At 35.8% G+C, this 12,887-nt stretch overlaps 12 non-coding genes across 12 annotated transcripts; all 12 read left to right on the top strand.

The window, feature by feature from the left end:
* Positions 1-11: 11 nt before the first annotated feature.
* Trnam-cau (transfer RNA methionine (anticodon CAU)) lies at positions 12-84 on the top strand. Its single transcript has one exon. It is a non-coding gene; the product is annotated as a tRNA-Met (tRNA).
* A 324-nt stretch (positions 85-408) lies between these two features.
* Positions 409-481, top strand: Trnam-cau (transfer RNA methionine (anticodon CAU)). The gene has a single exon. It is a non-coding gene; the product is annotated as a tRNA-Met (tRNA).
* A 324-nt stretch (positions 482-805) lies between these two features.
* Trnam-cau (transfer RNA methionine (anticodon CAU)) lies at positions 806-878 on the top strand. Its single transcript has one exon. It is a non-coding gene; the product is annotated as a tRNA-Met (tRNA).
* Positions 879-1,201: 323 nt separating this feature from the next.
* On the top strand, positions 1,202-1,274 carry Trnam-cau (transfer RNA methionine (anticodon CAU)). The gene has a single exon. It is a non-coding gene; the product is annotated as a tRNA-Met (tRNA).
* A 719-nt stretch (positions 1,275-1,993) lies between these two features.
* On the top strand, positions 1,994-2,066 carry Trnam-cau (transfer RNA methionine (anticodon CAU)). Its single transcript has one exon. It is a non-coding gene; the product is annotated as a tRNA-Met (tRNA).
* Positions 2,067-2,785: 719 nt separating this feature from the next.
* On the top strand, positions 2,786-2,858 carry Trnam-cau (transfer RNA methionine (anticodon CAU)). Its single transcript has one exon. It is a non-coding gene; the product is annotated as a tRNA-Met (tRNA).
* A 324-nt stretch (positions 2,859-3,182) lies between these two features.
* Trnam-cau (transfer RNA methionine (anticodon CAU)) lies at positions 3,183-3,255 on the top strand. The gene has a single exon. It is a non-coding gene; the product is annotated as a tRNA-Met (tRNA).
* A 719-nt stretch (positions 3,256-3,974) lies between these two features.
* Trnam-cau (transfer RNA methionine (anticodon CAU)) lies at positions 3,975-4,047 on the top strand. Its single transcript has one exon. It is a non-coding gene; the product is annotated as a tRNA-Met (tRNA).
* Positions 4,048-4,371: 324 nt separating this feature from the next.
* Trnam-cau (transfer RNA methionine (anticodon CAU)) lies at positions 4,372-4,444 on the top strand. The gene has a single exon. It is a non-coding gene; the product is annotated as a tRNA-Met (tRNA).
* A 723-nt stretch (positions 4,445-5,167) lies between these two features.
* Positions 5,168-5,240, top strand: Trnam-cau (transfer RNA methionine (anticodon CAU)). The gene has a single exon. It is a non-coding gene; the product is annotated as a tRNA-Met (tRNA).
* Positions 5,241-5,960: 720 nt separating this feature from the next.
* On the top strand, positions 5,961-6,033 carry Trnam-cau (transfer RNA methionine (anticodon CAU)). Its single transcript has one exon. It is a non-coding gene; the product is annotated as a tRNA-Met (tRNA).
* Positions 6,034-6,357: 324 nt separating this feature from the next.
* On the top strand, positions 6,358-6,430 carry Trnam-cau (transfer RNA methionine (anticodon CAU)). Its single transcript has one exon. It is a non-coding gene; the product is annotated as a tRNA-Met (tRNA).
* Positions 6,431-12,887: the final 6,457 nt, after the last annotated feature.

Raw genomic sequence — 12,887 nt, 5'->3', positions numbered from 1 at the left:
ACTTACCAAGTGCCTCAATAGCGCAGTAGGTAGTGCGTCAGTCTCATAATCTGAAGGTCGTGAGTTCAATCCTCACTTGGGGCAGTAGTTTTATTTCTGTTACATCAGATGAAAAACTGATTATTGGTTTTAGCAATAGAATTTAAGGTACAACCATATAATGTTTCACTAGTATGTCGAGAACTACAGCTTTGTTGCAGGAACAAACTGTTTGAAGCAGCTTTGAATACCTGTAAGTCTGAGCGTCTGTGGTGCACACTCCGTGGGACATAAGTTGCCCCGACTTCAAAAACTTTACCTAAATTTGCTTTGAGACATTTTGCACTGAACTACTAGCTTGATTGGTTAAATTAATCTAATAAATCATATTTCCAAAAGATTTTGTTGACTTTTATTAACTTACCAAGTGCCTCAATAGCGCAGTAGGTAGTGCGTCAGTCTCATAATCTGAAGGTCGTGAGTTCAATCCTCACTTGGGGCAGTAGTTTTATTTCTGTTACATCAGATGAAAAACTGATTATTGGTTTTAGCAATAGAATTTAAGGTACAACCATATAATGTTTCACTAGTATGTCGAGAACTACAGCTTTGTTGCAGGAACAAACTGTTTGAAGCAGCTTTGAATACCTGTAAGTCTGAGCGTCTGTGGTGCACACTCCGTGGGACATAAGTTGCCCCGACTTCAAAAACTTTACCTAAATTTGCTTTGAGACATTTTGCACTGAACTACTAGCTTGATTGGTTAAATTAATCTAATAAATCATATTTCCCAGAGATTTTGTTGACTTTTATTAACTTACCAAGTGCCTCAATAGCGCAGTAGGTAGTGCGTCAGTCTCATAATCTGAAGGTCGTGAGTTCAATCCTCACTTGGGGTAGTAGTTTTATTTCTTTTTTTTGGATTAAAAACTGATTATTGGTCTTTTTCATAGAATACGAGGTACAACCATAAAATGTTTCACTAGTATGTCGAGAACTACAGGTGTATAACAGAAACAAACAGTTTGAAGCGCCTTTGAATACCTGTAAGTCTGAGCATCTGTAGTGCACACTCTGTCGTATACAAGTTGCCGCGACATCAAAAACTTTACCTAAATTTGCGTTGAGACGTTTTGCACTGAATTACTAGCTTAATTGGTTAAATTAATCTAATAAATCATAGTTCCCAGAGATTTTGTTGACTTTTATTAACCTACCAAGTGCCTCAATAGTGCAGTAGGTAGCGCGTCAGTCTCATAATCTGAAGGTCGTGAGTTCAATCCTCACTTGGGGCAGCAGTTTTATTTCTGTTATAACAGAAGAAAAACTGATTATTGGTTTTAGCAATAGAATTTGAGGTACAACCACATAATGTTGCACTAGTATGTCGAGAAATACAGGTTTATAACAGAAACAAACTGTTTGAAGCAGCTTTGAATACCTGGAAGTCTGAGCATGTGTAGTGCACACTCAGTGGTATACAAAATGCCCGAATTCAAAAGTTTTACTTAAATTTGCTTTGAGACATTTTGCACTGAATTACTAGCATAATTGGTTAAATTAATCTAATGAATCCTATTTCCAAGAGAATTTGTTGACTTTTATTAACTTACCAAGTGCCTCAATGGTGCAATAGGTAGTGCGTCAGTCTCATGATCTGAAGGTCGTGAGTTCAATCCTCACTTGGGGCAGTAATTTTATTTCTGTTATAACAGATGAAAAACTGATTATTGGTTTTAGCAATAGAATTTGAGGTACAACCATATAATGTTTCACTAGTATGTCGAGAAATACAGCTTTGTTGCAGGAACAAACTGTTTGAAGCAGCTTTGAATACCTGTAAGTCTGAGCGTCTGTGGTGCACACTCTGTGGGACACAAGTTGCCCCGACTTCAAAAACTTTACCTAAATTTGCCTTGAGACTTTTTGCACTGAATTACTAGCTTAATTGGGGAAATTAATCTAATAAATCATATTTCCCAGAGATTTTGTTGACTTTATTAACTTACCAAGTGCCTCAATAGCGCAATAGGTAGCGCGTCAGTCTCATGATCTGAAGGTCGTGAGTTCAATCCTCACTTGGGGTAGTAGTTTTATTTCTGTTATAACAGATGAAAAACTGATTATTGGTTTTAGCAATAGAATTTGAGGTACAACCATATAATGTTTCACTAGTATGTCGAGAAATACAGCTTTGTTGCAGGAACAAACTGTTTGAAGCAGCTTTGAATACCTGTAAGTCTGAGCGTCTGTGGTGCACACTCTGTGGGACACAAGTTGCCCCGACTTCAAAAACTTTACCTAAATTTGCTTTGAGACATTTTGCACTGAACTACTAGCTTGATAGGTTAAATTAATCTAATGAATCCTATTTCCAAGAGAATTTGTTGACTTTTATTAACTTACCAAGTGCCTCAATAGCGCAGTAGGTAGTGTATCAGTCTCATAATCTGAAGGTCGTGAATTCAATCCTCACTTGGGCAGTAGTTTTATTTCTGTTACATCAGATGAAAAACTGATTACTGGTTTTTGCAATAGAATTTGAGGTACAACCATATAAAGTTTCACTAGTATGTCGAGAACTACAGGTTTATAAAAGAAACAAACTGTTTGAAGCGCTTTTGAATACCTGTAAGTCTGAGCATGTGTAGTGCACACTCAGTGGTATACAAAATGCCCGATTTCGAAAGTTTTACTTAAATTTGCTTTGAGACTTTTTGCACTGAATTACTAGCATAATTGGTTAAATTAATCTAATAAATCCTATTTCCAAGAGAATTTGTTGACTTTTATTAACTTACCAAGTGCCTCAATAGCGCAGTAGGTAGTGCGTCAGTCTCATAATCTGAAGGTCGTGAGTTCAATCCTCACTTGGGGCAGTAGTTTTATTTCTGTTATAACAGATGAAAAACTGATTATTGGTTTTAGCAATAGAATTTGAGGTACAACCATATAATGTTTCACTAGTATGTCGAGAAATACAGCTTTGTTGCAGGAACAAACTGTTTGAAGCAGCTTTGAATACCTGTAAGTCTGAGCGTCTGTGGTGCACACTCTGTGGGACACGAGTTGCCCCGACTTCAAAAACTTTACCTTAATTTGCTTTGAGACATTTTGCACTGAACTACTAGCTTGATTGGTTAAATTAATCTAATAAATCCTATTTCCCAGAGATTTTGTTGACTTTTATTAACTTACCAAGTGCCTCAATAGCGCAGTAGGTAGCGCGTCAGTCTCATAATCTGAAGGTCGTGAGTTCAATCCTCACTTGGGGCAGTAGTTTTATTTCTTTTTTTTGGATTAAAAACTGATTATTGGTCTTTTTCATAGAATACGAGGTACAACCATAAAATGTTTCACTAGTATGTCGAGAACTACAGGTGTATAACAGAAACAAACAGTTTGAAGCGCCTTTGAATACCTGTAAGTCTGAGCATCTGTAGTGCACACTCTGTCGTATACAAGTTGCCGCGACATCAAAAACTTTACCTAAATTTGCTTTGAGACTTTTTGCACTGAATTACTAGCATAATTGGTTAAATTAATCTAATAAATCATATTTCCCAGAGATTTTGTTGACTTTTATTAACTTACCAAGTGCCTCAATAGTGCAGTAGGTAGTGTATCAGTCTCATAATCTGAAGGTCGTGAGTTCAATCCTCACTTGGGGCAGTAGTTTTATTTCTGTTACATCAGATGAAAAACTGATTATTGGTTTTTGCAATAGAATTTGAGGTACAACCATATAAAGTTTCACTAGTATGTCGAGAACTACAGGTTTATAAAAGAAACAAACTGTTTGAAGCGCTTTTGAATACCTGTAAGTCTGAGCATGTGTAGTGCACACTCAGTGGTATACAAAATGCCCGATTTCGAAAGTTTTACTTAAATTTGCTTTGAGACTTTTTGCACTGAATTACTAGCATAATTGGTTAAATTAATCTAATAAATCCTATTTCCAAGAGAATTTGTTGACTTTTATTAACTTACCAAGTGCCTCAATAGTGCAGTAGGTAGCGCGTCAGTCTCATAATCTGAAGGTCGTGAGTTCAATCCTCACTTGGGGCAGCAGTTTTATTTCTGTTATAACAGATGAAAAACTGATTATTGGTTTTAGCAATAGAATTTGAGGTACAACCATATAATGTTTCACTAGTATGTCGAGAAATACAGCTTTGTTGCAGAAACAAACTGTTTGAAGCAGCTTTGAATACCTGTAAGTCTGAGCGTCTGTGGTGCACACTCTGTGGGACACAAGTTGCCCCGACTTCAAAAACTTTACCTAAATTTGCTTTGAGACATTTTGCACTGAACTACTAGCTTGATAGGTTAAATTAATCTAATAAATCCTATTTCCAAGAGAATTTGTTGACTTTTATTAACTTACCAAGTGCCTCAATAGCGCAGTAGGTAGTGCATCAGTCTCATAATCTGAAGGTCGTGAGTTCAATCCTCACTTGGGGCAGTAGTTTTATTTCTGTTACATCAGATGAAAAACTGATTATTGGTCTTTTTCATAGAATATGAGGTACAACCATATATAAAGTTTCACTAGTATGTCGAGAAATACATGTTTATAACAGAAACAAACTGTTTGAAGCAGCTTTGAATACCTGTAAGTCTGAGCATCTGTACCGCATACTCTGTGGTATATAAAATGCCCGAATTGTACAATCTTTTCTTATATTTGCGTTTAGACTTTTTGCACTGATTTACTAGCTTGATTGGTTAAATTAATCTAATAAATCATATTTCCCAGAGATTTTGTTGACTTTTATTAACTTACCAAGTGCCTCAATAGCGCAGTAGGTAGCGCGTCAGTCTCATAATCTGAAGGTCGTGAATTCAATCCTCACTTGGGACAGAAGTTTTATTTCTGTTACATCAGAAGAAAAACTGATTATTGGTTTTAGCAATAGAATTTGAGGTACAACCACATAATGTTGCACTAGTATGTCGAGAACTACAGGTGTATAACAGAAACAAACAGTTTGAAGCGCCTTTGAATACCTGTAAGTCTGAGCATCTGTAGTGCACACTCTGTCGTATACAAGTTGCCGCGACATCAAAAACTTTACCTAAATTTGCTTTGAGACTTTTTGCACTGAATTACTAGCATAATTGGTTAAATTAATCTAATAAATCCTATTTCCCAGAGATTTAGTTGACTTTTATTAGCTTACCAAGTGCCTCAATAGCGCAGTAGGTAGTGCATCAGTCTCATGATCTGAAGGTCGTGAGTTCAATCCTCACTTGGGGCAGTAGTTTTATTTCTGTTATAACAGATGAAAAACTGATTATTGGTTTTAGCAATAGAATTTGAGGTACAACCATATAATGTTGCACTAGTATGTCGAGAAATACAGGTTTATAACAGAAACAAACTGTTTGAAGCAGCTTTGAATACCTGGAAGTCTGAGCATGTGTAGTGCACACTCAGTGGTATACAAAATGCCCGATTTCAAAAGTTTTACTTAAATTTGCTTTGAGACATTTTGCACTGAATTACTAGCATAATTGGTTAAATTAATCTAATGAATCCTATTTCCAAGAGAATTTGTTGACTTTTATTAACTTACCAAGTGCCTCAATGGTGCAATAGGTAGTGCGTCAGTCTCATGATCTGAAGGTCGTGAGTTCAATCCTCACTTGGGGCAGTAATTTTATTTCTGTTATAACAGATGAAAAACTGATTATTGGTTTTAGCAATAGAATTTGAGGTACAACCATATAATGTTTCACTAGTATGTCGAGAAATACAGCTTTGTTGCAGGAACAAACTGTTTGAAGCAGCTTTGAATACCTGTAAGTCTGAGCGTCTGTGGTGCACACTCTGTGGGACACAAGTTGCCCCGACTTCAAAAACTTTACCTAAATTTGCCTTGAGACTTTTTGCACTGAATTACTAGCTTAATTGGTTAAATTAATCTAATAAATCATATTTCCAAGAGAATTTGTTGACTTTTATTAACTTACCAAGTGCCTCAATAGCGCAGTAGGTAGCGCGTCAGTCTCATGATCTGAAGGTCGTGAGTTCAATCCTCACTTGGGGCAGCAGTTTTATTTCTGTTATAACAGAAGAAAAACTGATTATTGGTTTTAGCAATAGAATTTGAGGTACAACCATCTAATGTTTCACTAGTATGTCGAGAAATACAGCTTTGTTGCAGGAACAAACTGTTTGAAGCAGCTTTGAACACCTGTAAGTCTGAGCGTCTGTGGTGCACACTCTGTGGGACACAAGTTGCCCCGACTTCAAAAACTTTACCTAAATTTGCTTTGAGACATTTTGCACTGAACTACTAGCTTGATTGGTTAAATTAATCTAATAAATCATATTTCCCAGAGATTTTGTTGACTTTAGTTAACTTACCAAGTGCCTCAATAGCGCAGTAGGTAGCGCGTCAGTCTCATAATCTGAAGGTCGTGAGTTCAATCCTCACTTGGGGCAGTAGTTTTGTTTCTGATATATCAGATGAAAATCTGATTGTTGGTTTTTGCAATAGAATTTGAGGTACAACCATAAAATGTTTCACTAGTATGTCGAGAACTACAGGTTTATAACAGAAACAAACTGTTTGAAGCGCCTTTGAATACCTGTAAGTCTGAGCATCTGTAGTGCACACTCTGTGGGACACAAGTTGCCCCGACTTCAAAAACTTTACCTAAATTTGCTTTGAGACATTTTGCACTGAACTACTAGCTTGATTGGTTAAATTAATCTAATAAATCCTATTTCCCAGAGATTGTGTTGACTTTTATTAACTTACCAAGTGCCTCAATAGTGCAGTAGGTAGAGCGTCAGTCTCATAATCTGAAGGTCGTGAGTTCAATCCTCACTTGGGGCAGTAGTTTTATTTCTGTTACATCAGAAGAAAAACTGATTATTGGTTTTAGCAATAGAATTTGAGGTACAACCATATAATGTTGCACTAGTATGTCGAGAAATACAGGTTTATAACAGAAACAAACTAGTAGTATATAGAGAGCAGATCTACACACAAAAGTGACGGATCCAGCGGGGGGATAGAAAAAGGGGGTTGTGAATTAAATTGGCTAGGGGTGTAGATTGAATCGTGTGGAGTTGAATGAGATGTTGGGGTTTGGGGGGAAATTGTGGTGTAGAGTAGGGGGTTGAATTCGAGGGGTTACGGATCCGCTCCTGGCGTAATCGGCGGATTATCTGTGGATGAGTCATCGGATTCGCGGGGGATGAGTCATCCGATTGAACGCGGATTATCGCGGGATTAGTCGGGGGAATCGTCGCGGATTAGTCGGGCGAATCGTCGCCGATTATCGGTGGAATAGTGGGGGTGAATATCTGGGACATCGAGGGCTGGATGGTTTTCCGGAGTGGATCTCGCGGATTATCGAGGAGAGCGAGAGATTACCTAGCGGATGAGTGAGGGGGTTAATATCTGGGACACCGAGGGGTTGATTTTCCGGAGATTGTTATATATTTGAAACATGGAATATATATGAGAAAGTGTTTATGTGCAAAGTGGAGAATGTTATATATTTGAGAACGTTGAATATATATGAGAAAGTGTTTATGTACAAAGTTTTTTTTTTTTTTGAAGATTTGATGTTTTTGTAATGTTGAAGCTCTTGAATGGTTAAGAATTTTAAGGATTTTTATTTTCGGTTTTTTATATATGTTGAATGAAAGATCAGTTTTATTACAAAATTATTCACTTTAAAAGATATATTTATATGTATTATTCATTATTTCCATCATCATTTCGTTTCAATAAAAATAAAATAGTTTATGTTTAACTTGAAATATATGAAATGTACAAGTAGATAAGTCACAATAAAGATAATATAGTATAAATGAAACATTGAATATATATAAGAAAATGTTCATGTACATTCTTTAAAACGAAGTGTACAAGTAGATAAGTCAGAATAAAGATAATATAGTATAAATGAAACATTGAATATATATAAGAAAATGTTCATGTACATTCTTTAAAACGAAGTTTGTATCGAGTTGTTCATCAATCATTCATCGTCATCGGAAATAAGTGAGATAGAAGGATCCTTTTTGCATTGTACCGAACTCTCGTAAAATCTGCTTGCTTCTTCATGTCCCATGACTACTACATCGTAGTATTCGCGAGTATTGTGAGATGTTACTAGCCCCTTGTATATAATGATACCCAGACAATTTTCTTTCAACGAAAGGGCACATCTCGAAGGCATCGTTAAAGTTCCTTGAACTTCCTCTCCATCAACTTTGGTTGAAAATGCTACAGTTGGTACCACATCCACATTGCCTTCACCATCTTTGTATTCACTTGCTCCAACATTGTGATAGTGGAAAATAGATGGTGCTTTGAACTCCTTGAGATGACGAATCTCGAAATGTTGTATAAGTTTTTCAAGTTTCTTCGATCTCAGATTGGCTAGAGTACGTTTCATGTCTGAGGGAGTTGAGGTTCCTTCTGTTACTCTTCTTAAGTCATGGTAACTTCCCTGTCCATTAGCCTTAGGTTTTAATCCAAGATATACCATAATACTTGGATAAGACAGCGATCCATCCAGAAATCGTTTTGGAGCAAATACAGCAGTAGATTTACTAATCCCATTTTCCACATAGTTGAAGTGAATGATACAGCACGCTCCATGGATCGAATGAGCTTCTTCCGTTTTTGTCACCTCCATAATCAATCCTATTGAAAGATCTGACATTCTCTGCAGTGATTTTGCTTCCATTAAAGTAGCCTTACTTAATGTTCTTAACTTGTCTGCCACATCTTTTACCCTTTGCTCCAAATTCGTTTCGATTTGGTTGGATTTCTTCTTCTTCGTTGAAGGAGTCGTGTTAGAAAGATTTATAGGTGAAATTCTCTTTTTCGTCATCTTCACTGAACTATTCGATCCAGGTTTTATCACTCCAGATTGAGTATTATCCTCCATAGTTGTGTAGTGTGTTAATTCTCTGAGTTTGAATGAAGAACTGATATCGTTTTAGTAAAATTCTGCTGGTTATATACAATTCTCCTCATCAAATGATTAATGAGTTTTGATAAATTTAGTTGCATCATCCATAATATCAGAAGACTTTTCGCGAAATTGAAAATCGCGAGATTCAATTTCGCGAAAGTTGACTATATAATATATATAATGTGTAATTTCGCGAAATCCGATTTCGCGAAATTCAATTTTGCGATAATATCGCGATAATATATCGCAATAATATCGCGATATATCGCGATAATTATTTCGCGAAATAATTATCGCGATATATCGCGATATTATTGCGATATATTATCGCGATATATATCGCGATATCGCGATATTATCGCGAAATTCAATTTCGCGAAAGTTGACTATATAATATATAATGTGTAATTTCGCGAAATCCAATTTCGCGAAATTCACTTTCGCGAAATCCAATTTCGCGAAAGTTGAGTGAGACAAGTTGGATTAGAAGTGATTTATAGCTTTTGTGCAGGTTCCACCTCCTTGAACTTGACTAGTATAAATACAGCCAAGTTTGATGGACTCACCATTATCGAGAGTTTTTTTCGAACTATTTCTATACCTAACTGGATTATATATCTCACAAAAGTTTGGATTAATTCTACAATTTGGATATCTACGTATAATTTTCTCTCAGAACTTTGGATTATATTTCTCCGAACTAACTGGAGTATATATCTCACAAAAGTTTGGATTAATTCTACAATTTGGATATCTACGTATAATCTTCTCTCAGAACTTTGGATTATATTTCTCCGAACTAACTGGATTATATATCGCACAAAAGTTTGGATTAATTCTACAATTTGGATATCTATGTATAATCTTCTCTCAGAATTTTGGATTATCTCTGTTTCACTGGATTATATTTCTCCGAACTAACTGGATTATATATCTCACAAAAGTTTGGATTAATTCTACAATTTGGATATCTATGTATAATCTTCTCTCAGAACTTTGGATTATCTCTGTTTCACTGGATTATATATCTCCGAAATTTGAATACATCAAGGAAATGTATCCGGCATCTTCCCATTCAGAAGGAGACTGGAGCAAATCTGATGAGGTGAGTTGATTTACAATAATTGGTGGAAAAAATTTGTAATGAATGAATAAATGTAGAGAGAATAGTAAAATGAGATTTTTAATTCTTGGCAGCTGGAAATCTTCCTCAAAGATGTTCAAGCTTTCACGAGAGCATAATTTAATTTCATCGGAAAATTCTGCTCCTTCCACTTCAATTGATAATAGAGAAAGAAGCAGAAGTAGGGAAAGAAGTGTATCATCCGTTTCAGCTAATAAATATATCTGCTTAGAATGTTCGACTTCATTTAACAAAAAATCAATCCTCAAAAGACATGTTAAACACATTCATCTCCAATCGAATGAAAGTTCAGAATCGTTTACAACATCAACTAATGATTCTTCGGAACAATATCACGAATATGATGATGATGATGATGCCTCGATTATTATACAAGTTTCCAATCCCCCTTTCATTTTCGAAAAAGTAAAGATTGTTTCTCATCATTCTTCATTTCGTTCTGCTTCAACTCAAATTGGAAGAGGAGATCTTAGTCGATCTAAGATAACAGTAACTCCTATTACTCGAAATCTTGCTGATGATGAATCCGATGAATCAGATGTATCAGAAGAAGAAAATACAAATGAAATCGAAGAAAATAGATATTTATCTGATCAACCTACAAATCAAATCGAAAGAAACGAAAATGAAGTGGACGCTGATGATGACAATTTAGTTGGTATTAATGATAGAGTCGAGCCCATCGTTCCTATCGAAAATGAAAGAGAACAAGATAATCAGGATATCATTCCTGTTAATGATGATGAGGAATGGGATGAGTTAATAAGAAGATATTGGAATGCTATGAAAACAAAAAGACGACGAGGAAGAGTTGTTGAAACGTTAAACGTAAATTTATGGAATGGAAATATTCCTCAAGCAGAACTTCCAACTCCAAACCATTCGGAAAGAATATGGAACGAGATGTTGACAACTTGGAATGGGTTACAAACAAGAGCTAAGTTAAATTGTAGTGTGGGATGCATTCTTGAACATAAAACTTCAGGAGAATTAAGATATTTTCATGCTTCATCGAATAATGCTACAATTTTCAAAAAAGCAAAACTGATTACAACAAGACAGGAACTACAGAATTTCTTTGAAGAATTGACAAGACAAGATCTTGCTGCTATAGCGATTCGAGAACGCCCGAATACAGCTTGGAAATTGAATGTAATTACCAATATTTCATTCTATTTCTATAAATTGATTGGAATGGGGCAAATAGGAATGGCTTCAGATCTTCCGACTCACATTCTTAACAATCGACATGTAATCACTATGCATAACATTCCTCGTAGCTGCACTCCTTACACAGACAATCTCTGTTTCTTCAGATGTTTAGCATTGAAGGTAATGTGTAAGTGTTCAAACCGATGTAGTTGCACCAGACAAAGACCAAAACAGCAACTTGTGAAGGTGCTATTTCAAAAGTACTCGAATCACATTTCTTCTTCCTCATCCAACAAAGTTCTGATGAATAATTTTCCTGGAATTGAGTTAGGAGACTTAATTTCTCTTGAGAAATGTTTTGACCTCCGTATAACCGTATTTTCTCTGAATGCTGATGAAACCTCAACAGTCATCTGGACATCGTCCCAAAAAGAGGGAAAGGAACTCTTCCTCGATTTGCAGAACTCTCATTTCAGTTTCATCAAGGATGTTAATGCTTATACTAAAGGGTTTAGTTGTCCTTCCTGTGAAGTGAGCTTTACAAAAAGAGGAAATTTCAATAGACATAAATGTAGTCAAGAAGTAGTAACAAACTTCATCTTCGAAGGAGGAAAGTTTAAGGCAACACCTACAATTTTCGAACAACTGAAACGAGAGATAGGAATATCCGTGGCTGAGGAAGATACTTATTATCCCTTTTTAATCACCTATGATATCGAGTGTTATCTTCCAAAATCCGACCTTCCACCAAATTCCAATTCGGTTACATTCACATCGAGACACGAATTGATGAGTATATCAGTTTGTTCAAATGTACCCGGATTTAAGGATCCAAAGTGTTTTGTAAGTGAGGGAGATACTGATTCTTGTATATCTTCTTTTGTTCAGTATATTTCCCAAATTGCTGATGAAGCCCGGGATATCCTTGAAAAAAAACTTTACTACATTAGACAGTTGATGAAGGCAAAAGCTGAAAAGCAAGGAAAAGTTGAAGAAAGATTTAAATCCTGCAAATTTTCCAATCCTCGAGTATACCATTCAAGAGAGGAATTTTGTCATTTATTTAATCGTTTCGACAAATTCATCTCATGTATTCCGATTCTAGGATTTAATTCACAAAACTACGACCTGAATGTGATGAAAGGACCTCTACTTCGATGTCTTCAAGACACAGAAGACGAAGATTTTGATTTTGTAGTGAAAAGAACAAACAAGATGAGCTGTATTCAATCAAGAAGATTCAAATTCTTGGATATTTCCAACTTCATTGCTCCAGGATTTTCCTATGCAAAGTATCTCAAAGCTTTCAAATGCTCTCAACAAAAAGGATTCTATCCTTATGAATATATGGATGATCTTGAGAAGTTGAAACAACCGTTTCTACCAGCTAAAGAATGCTTTTACAGTTCTTTGAGAGATGAACATATTTCGGATGCTGATTATGAAATCTGTTTAAACATTTGGAAACAAGAGAAGATGAAAACGTTAAAAGATTTTCTAGTATGGTACAACAATCTCGATGTAGTACCATTTGTTGAAGCTGTAGAAAAACAAAAAGAAGTTTACAGAACCATGGGAATCGATATGTTGAAAGATGCCATTTCACTTCCTGGATTGGCAGTAAAATGGATGTTGAAACTTTCAGATTCGCCTCCTCATCCTA

The sequence above is a fragment of the Watersipora subatra genome, chromosome 2 (assembly GCF_963576615.1).
Source record: "Watersipora subatra chromosome 2, tzWatSuba1.1, whole genome shotgun sequence".
NCBI lineage: Eukaryota > Metazoa > Bryozoa > Gymnolaemata > Cheilostomatida > Watersiporidae > Watersipora > Watersipora subatra.
Note: the sequence above shows the minus strand (reverse complement) of the source record. Positions and strands in the feature narration are given on the sequence as shown.